The sequence below is a fragment of the Schistocerca piceifrons genome, chromosome 3 (genome assembly GCF_021461385.2).
Source record: "Schistocerca piceifrons isolate TAMUIC-IGC-003096 chromosome 3, iqSchPice1.1, whole genome shotgun sequence".
Taxonomy (NCBI): domain Eukaryota; kingdom Metazoa; phylum Arthropoda; class Insecta; order Orthoptera; family Acrididae; genus Schistocerca; species Schistocerca piceifrons.
Genome location: NC_060140.1, coordinates 704,730,318 through 704,738,639, shown reverse-complemented (window position 1 = coordinate 704,738,639; position 8,322 = coordinate 704,730,318).

Here is an 8,322-nt window from a genome sequence, read left to right as displayed (position 1 = left end):
AGAAGTGGTCTTAGGACAGCAGTTTTCAGTCGATACAAGATAAAACACTTCTTTCAATCCACTGAGGCCGTGCCTGACCTCCTCAACACTGCGGGAGTTTTTGAAATGACGTGTGGTTGTTGTAAAGTACGAGGCCGTGCTGAAAAGCAAACTCTCCGAATATTTAATGGAAAAAGTCTTAAAGCTTTTTAAATAAAACAAAGGTCATTAACATTCTACATCTTTATTCTTCGAGTCTACATATCTGCAGTCCTCCGCCTCTAGAGGGCTCCGAACTGTAGCATGTAATATGCCGGTGCGCGAGAACCAGCGTGCCTTAGTTGAGTTTCGAATTCGAAGAGTTGTTCCACACGTGGAGCATCCTGTTCTTCGACATAACAGCGCCAGACCACACACGAGCACTGCGACGTCTGCAACAATCGGACGTCTTGGGTTCACTGTTGTCGATCATCCTCCATACAGTCCCGACTTGGCCCCATCTGATGTTAAAGTTTCCAAAACTTAAAAAACACTTTCAAGGACTTCACTTTGACAGAAATGATGAGGTGCAAAAAGAGATGAGGTTGTGGCTCTGTTAACCAAGTCAGACGTTCTACAATGACGGTATAAAAACAAGAAAAAGAAATGAAATGAGCGTGTGGCATTGTTGGCAGGAAGGCCCCATCCGGGGAAGTTTGGCCGCTGAGTGCAAGTCTTATTTCAGTCGACGACACATTGGGCGACTTGCATGCCGGCAATGAGGATGAAATGATGATGAGGACAACACAACACCCAGTCCACGAGCGGAGAAAGATCTCCAACCCAGCCGGGAATCGAACCCCGGCCCGCTGCAAGGGAGGTAAGCACGTAAACACTTATTTTCGTTCTATTTGGTCGTAGCGGACGTCATGTGACATCGGTTGAAGGTTTTTTTTTTTTATTTTAGAGAGCAGCTAGCTCTCTGACCGAACACGCTGAGTTACCGTGCCGGCGCCACTCAGCTGAGCAGGCTGACATGACGGTATCAACAAATTGATTTCTCGTAGGCGAATGTGTTCGCCAGTTTAAGTACGTTCGGAGATAAATATGTGTGCATAAAGAATAAAGATCTAGAATGTTAATAAAGATTTTTAATTAAAAAACTTTAAGAGATTTGACGTAAACATTTCAGACACATAACTTCTTTCAATGGAAAAACTAGTAGAAGCCAACCTCGGGGAAGATCAGTTTGGATTCCGTAGAAACACTGGAACGCGTGAGGCAATACTGACCTTACGACTTATCTTAAAAGAAAGATTAAGGAAAGGCAAACCTACGTTTCTAGCATTTGTAGACTTAGAGAAAGCTTTTGACAATGTTGACTGGAACACTCTCTTTCAAATTCTGAAGGTGGCAGGGGTAAAATACAGGGAGCGAAAGGCTATTTACAATTTGTACAGAAACCAGATGGTACTTATAAGAGTCGAGGGACATGAAAGGGAAGCAGTGGTTGGGAAGGGAGTAAGACAGGGTTGTAGCCTCTCCCCGATGTTGTTCAATCTGTATATTGAGCAAGCAGTAAAGGAAACAAAAGAAAAATTCGGAGTAGGTATTAAAATTCATGGAGAAGAAATAAAAACTTTGAGGTTCGCCGATGACATTGCAATTCTGTCAGAGACAGCAAAGGACTTGGAAGAGCAGTTGAATGGAATGGACAGTGTCTTGAAAGGAGGATATAAGATGAACATCAACAAAAGCAAAACAAGGATAATGGAATGTAGTCTAATTAAGTCGGGTGATGCTGAGGGAATTAGATTAGGAAATGAGGCACTTAAAGTAGTAAAGGAGTTTTGCTATTTGGGGAGCAAAATAACTGATGATGGTCGAAGTAGAGAGGATATAAAATGTAGGCTGGCAATGGCAAGGAAAGCGTTTCTGAAGAAGAGAAATTTGTTAACATCCAGTATTGATTTAAGTGTCAGGAAGTCATTTCTGAAAGTATTCGTATGGAGTGTAGCCATGTATGGAAGTGAAACATGGACGATAAATAGTTTGGACAAGAAGAGAATAGAAGCTTTCGAAATGTGGTGCTACAGAAGAATGCTGAAGATTAGATGGGTAGATCACATAACTAATGAGGAAGTATTGAATAGGATTGGGGAGAAGAGAAGTTTGTGGCACAACTTGACCAGAAGAAGGGATCGGTTGGTAGGACATGTTCTGAGGCATCAAGGGATCACCAATTTAATATTGGAGGGCAGCGTGGAGGGTAAAAATCGTAGAGGGAGACCAAGAGATGAATACACTAAGCAGATTCAGAAGGATGTAGGTTGCAGTAGGTACTGGGAGATGAAAAAGCTTGCACAGGATAGAGTAGCATGGAGAGCTGCATCAAACCAGTCTCAGGACTGAAGACCACAACAACAACAACAACAACTTTTCAGCAATCCCATGTATAAAAATACGCCGATAAAAAAATTGCAGCACCAAGGAATAAGCGATGTAGAGTAATGAAATTTCGGGAATACATTGACCTAGGTGACATATTTAAATGATTAACTTAGCAAGATCACAGGTTAATGTAAGCTCGAGGTAACCCGTAGAAAATGCGAAATGCTGATACGTTAATAACCGGCGTAACCGCCACAATGTTGCACGCAAGCATGAAAACGGGCTTGCATTATGTTACACAGTGTTGGACGTGAGTCCGTAGAATGGAGTTCAGTGAATGTCGCACTTGGTCGGTCGATACAGGGACGGTTAATGCTGTTTGTGGTTGACACTGGAGCTGTCGTTCAATGATGTCCATACATGTTCGACTGAAGACAGATCTGGTGATCGAGGAGGCCAGGACAACATGTCGACACTCAGTAGAGCATGTTAGATTACAACAGCGGTATGTGGGCGTGCGTTATCCTGTTGAAAAATACCCCCTGGAATGCTGTGCATGAATGGCAGCCGAACAGGTTGAATCATCATACTGACGTACAGATTTGGAGTAAGGATGCGTGAAATAACCTCAAGAGCGCTCCTCCTGTCATATGAAATCACACTCCAAACCATAGCTCCAGGTGGAGGCCCAACGTGTGTTACACGCAGACTGCTTGGTTGCAGCCCTTCGAACCAACACACGGCCATCATTGGCACCGAGGAAGAACCAGCTTTCATCAGGAAACACAACAGACCTCCTCCCTGCCCTACAATGATCTCTCGCGTGACACCGCTGACGTCGCAAACGGCGGTGGTTTGGAGTATGTGGAACACGTGCTACAGGGCGTCTGACGCAGAGCTGTCCTTGAAGTAACCGATTTGTAACCAGTACTTCACTGTGGTGTCAATTGCGGCTTCAATTGCTGCTGCAGACGCAGTATGACGTGACAGAGCCATACACCGAACACGGTTCTCCCTCCTGGTAGTGCCACGTGAGCGTCCAGAGTCCGGTCTTCTTGCGATGTAACCACCGCTGCCAGCAGTCATGAACAATGGCTAATTCCTGCCAAGTCTCTCTGTAGTATCGCAGAAGGAACATCCAGCTTCTCGTAGCCTTATTAAATGACCTCTTTCAAACTCCGTGAGGTGATGATAATGGCGTCTTTGTCGCCTTAAAGGTTACACCTGATTTGCATCCTCATAATAGGGTTACTAGCATCACTCTTACGCGACTGGAGAGAAAAATGAGTTGATACCATCTGTCAGATGTAGGAACGCAGCTACCAACTTTCATTTATATCGCACAACTCCTTCTTGTTGTTGCGATTTTTTTTCCGTCATTGTATATAGGCGAAACTGGAGGTTCAACAAAAGAAAGCGTTAAAGAGCGTGACCGCAACACAAATACAAAATGTCAAACCAGCAGTAGAGGAGCATCAAGAAGAACGTTATCGCGTTATGAATTTTAAGAGGATACGAATAATGGCCAGAGAAAGTAATATCTCTATAAGTCCGGGAAACAGTTGAAACGTAAAAGCATAAGTGCAGTGTCAGTAGAGATGACGACTTCATGGCTACACGCTACCAAGGAAGTACATCCCAGCCCCGGCGAGTAAGAAACATAAACAACGATCAGTAAACAACTGAAGTGACGGAGCGACAAGAATATTTTGTATTCTATCTCTCTTTCAATGTCTGTTTTCAGTATTGCCCCAACGACGATGTCCCACCAATGGAAGGCTGAAAATTGTTGCTCAGTAGCTCCTCCGAAAGATCTATGGAAAACAGACTTCTATGGGTGAACGCGACACTGTCTATCGAAAGTGTGCAGTCGTCTGGGGACACCAGTCGAATGCTGAAGAAGACGCCAGTTCAGGGATCGAAACGTCGAACGCTGAAGAACTATGAAGAGGAGTATGACGCTGATGTTTGAGAGCATTTCTCTTGGAGTGCAGCGGCTTTTTTTTATTATTTAAAAATGAACGTGAAGAATTACAACCGCAAGAAACTTCTTTTTGTGTGAGGTTGTCGGTTTTGGCCTGTTTAAGACCATCTTCAGACGTCACACCATGATGGTGGCTGAGAACGGAGCAGGCATTACGACTCCTGCTCACAGTGAGCGTTCGTGGAGTCGTAGCGCCTGCCACGGTCACACACACCGTCTATCATCATGGTGTGAGGTCTGAAGATGGTCTAAAACAGATCGAAACCGCTAAATTCATAAAAAAGAAGTTTTCGACTGTTCATGCTCATTTTCGAATATGACAATGCCTATCGACTCAGAAGATCTTACCAGCAATGACAACGCCCAGGAAAGCGTGCAACCTTACATAATTAACAATGTCACTGGATGCCACTAATTTGTTCGTTACTTCTGGGTATCACTTGTACTTTCTCACTGATACTCGGTACGAAGGAAACAGCACGCGTACCGTAGCAGCGCTGGGGAGCGTGTTCCGCCCGCAGCATTGCACTCCCTGCGACAGACTTTGTGCTGGAAGAAGGTTGCTTCTTTCGTTCCTTCTTCGTGTCTCTACAGTCTAAATCATGGTGTAGAGAAGAGCAGAGCATCTTTTTCTTTTTGCTTTCAAGCAATATTTTATAGACATCGATTCAATTTTAGTGTCTTTTTCCGTCGACAGTTTAATGTTACCCGCAGTGTGACAAAGCCTGCTCGTAACATTCCACTCCACTGAGCTGAATCGCTACGCACAATTGGATTTGTTATGTAGAGGAAACTCACTGATATTCCCCCACCCAGACCACCACAGTTCTGAGACCGTAAAATGCGAGATTGGTTGTTCCGCAAAATCCTCGGCGATCCAGATCTATGTCGTGCTGCCAACCTGGATTTGTACCGTCGATCGTAGCAGTGCGTCCCTAATCACTAATTGAAATTTCATCCATACAGATCCGTGATCGTTCAACAGTACCGAGAATGGTGATGACATACAACGTACCCTGTTTTCTAAAAGAATACTTTAAACCATTGCTTCTACTAACGCTGACAATAAGCGATGAAGAATACTTTGACTTGGATCGTTACATCAGACTGTATAGTTGTCGATTATGGACAGCGAAAATCCACGATAATTGCCGGAGAGATGTCTCTGTTTTGGAAAAAATGAACTCTTGTTTGGAAAATAATGTGATTGACATACGTTCTTTTATTTCTGTTATTTATTATGAAATGCTTATGTATTTGTGTCAAAAAATGTTAAAACAAGAGAGATATCTCTGTGTAAATGCAATTGTGGTATAGAGCTGTTGATGGGGATAACACCAGTGGTGGCTTCAGACGCCGCCTGTCGGTGTTCTTCCTCAACGCATACTGGGCCCTTTCCTAGTGGATATGTAAGACTTGTCGTATGTGTATTTGCACAGTGTACGTGAATGTAAAGAGTGCGTGTGTCGTGTATTGTTAAGCTTGTATAAATTGCATTTGTCCTGGTCGCACATTTATAAAATGATATGACTGATTTCGATTGCTGAATCACCTTCAGAAGGTAGCAAAAAATTCCACAACTGATAATACTAAAGTGTGTGGAGAGTGTGAGAGAACTTAGATCTCATATTATAATGCACCGTCTGCCATTTGGTAAGGGAAAGGTGCGTATCAATAAATTGTAAGTAATTTAACAAATCCTGATAGTATTTTCCTTCTGTCGTTGCAACTACAAGAAATGCGTGTTTCTTTCTCCATAGGCGTTTCGCTTGATTGAAGTGAAGCGTCATCAGTGGTCTGCAATTAAGAATATTTACAATTTGATTTGTTTTTAAGATCGATAAACATTTCTTAACAATATACTGGGTTTTACTTACCAAATATGTAAAAAGCAATGTATTGTTAATGAACTGTTTTTTGGTGTTTACTTACCAAGTAAGTACAAACCAAAATATTGTTAACAAACTGATTTTCTATCTTAAAAAGAAATCAAATTGTAAATATCCTTAATTATAGACCACTGATGATGCTTTACCTCAATAAAGCGAAACATGTAGGGTGAAGAACACACGCATTTCTTGTAGCTGCAACGACAGAACGAAAATACCTTCAGGAATTGTAAATCAACTAAGGACAATATGGCCACCAAAATCAATAATTTAAGAATCAGGAACAAAAGCACAGAGAAGAAACTTTGCACCGCCGATGAGTTCATTGCAGCCAGCAGGGTTCGATTTCTTCAGGTACACACTATCCTGTCTTCAGTAGATGATGGTCTGTGGACGAGTGCAGGCAGGCCACGTGGAAGATGCCTCGCTGTCTCCTTGTATTCACACGAGGCAGTTAACGTCAGAATGACTCTTGTTTCCGCACAGTAATACCCCAAATTTTAACACACGACGTGAGAGTATCAGGTTACTAGAGCAAATCTTCAAAACTACTGAATTCGTACGGTTCATGTAGCACAGGTTCCGGAAAGCATTTTTTGTTACTAAGGTTTTCAATCTCCTCTAATACATTGAGCAGTCTTTACTTGGTAGCTGTATCTGCCACTTCCGTGTTTGTTATGGAGTGTTAGTTTTCAGTAACGTGTGCACCAAAGGTCGTTTTATTTTGAGAATATATATGCTGTTTAAAACGTATTTAAAATGACCGTCCTGTTCGATCTACTCAATGCTGACCACAATCGCTGCAGTTTATCTTGTACACACTTGAGTTCAGAAACTTGTCAAGCTTAGACCCAGTTCTATGCCGTAGATGTAATCTCAGTTGTTTGTTTGTAAATCTATTTTATCGTCTGACTTTTTAAAGCAATGTTATTTTTTGTGATTTTTTGCCGTTTTAAGCCATAGCGATGTACGAGTATTCAGTTTTTGTTTTCTGGGACCTATGAGCGACTGTTTTTGTTTGTGTTGTAAAAAGATGACGTTGATGATGAAAGGGAAACCGGTGCCAGCATATAGCCTACTCTTCACGAATAGCACCAACGGGAGCCGACGAGCTTAATTTCATGAGAAGCAGAGGAGATGTCCGGAATTTCAACCAGAACACTGACGCAAACACTAGTTATCAGGAACTTTACGCCACAACCTTTCCTCTTCTTACCAGCCAAATACCGGTAGCCAGAGTCTGTCCCACCACCGGATTCGAACCAACTTACCTTCCGTCCAGTACCACCAGGCATGCTCCGAATTGTCGAAGATTTTTCCTTCTTTTTAAGGAGATCGTGCTGTAGTACCAGTAAGTACCAAACGATGTGTTGAAATACTGCATATTTTCTGCAATACCATTTCAAAGACGACGAGGCGACGTGAACGAAATGTGGTCCAAATAAGGTTAAGTGAATTTCACAATACTCATACAAGGATTGCTATGTAAACTGTTCACCACATAATTTCATAACATAAAATCTCTCACTTCAGAGAGGTGAAGGACAGACTTGTACACCATGTCTGTGTGATTCGTGTGAACTTTGTCCTGTTTGAAACTGCGTGGAAGATTAAAACTGCGTGCAGGGACGGTACTCAAACCAAGAAGCCTTGCCTTTAGTAAATGCTCCACCAACTGACTTATCTATGCAAGACTCACGATTCGCCCTCATAGCTTTACTTCTACCGGTACCTCTCACCTACCTTCCGTACTTCATACAGTTAGAGGGCAGAAATACGACGAAAATTAGGCTGTGACACAGCTTGAGTCACGTCTGCTGGGGAACATCATATTAAGTTACAACGAAGATGAATTCAAAAACGTACAGTGTTTTCAAGCTGCATATGAGACTGTTGTTGCACCACGACTCCATCGGGTGCGATGAATTGCTCTTGCGATGTTTAGCGAAATGGCGTCATACAAAGGGAAGCGACCGTCAACCTTACACCCAGATACTGTTTCACAAGTAGGTATATTTAGAGTGAAAGAACGCTTATTAAGGAAACTGATGAAGCTGAACAAGCTATCCAGCGCCTCTGAAGTGTGAAATTGGGAAATGC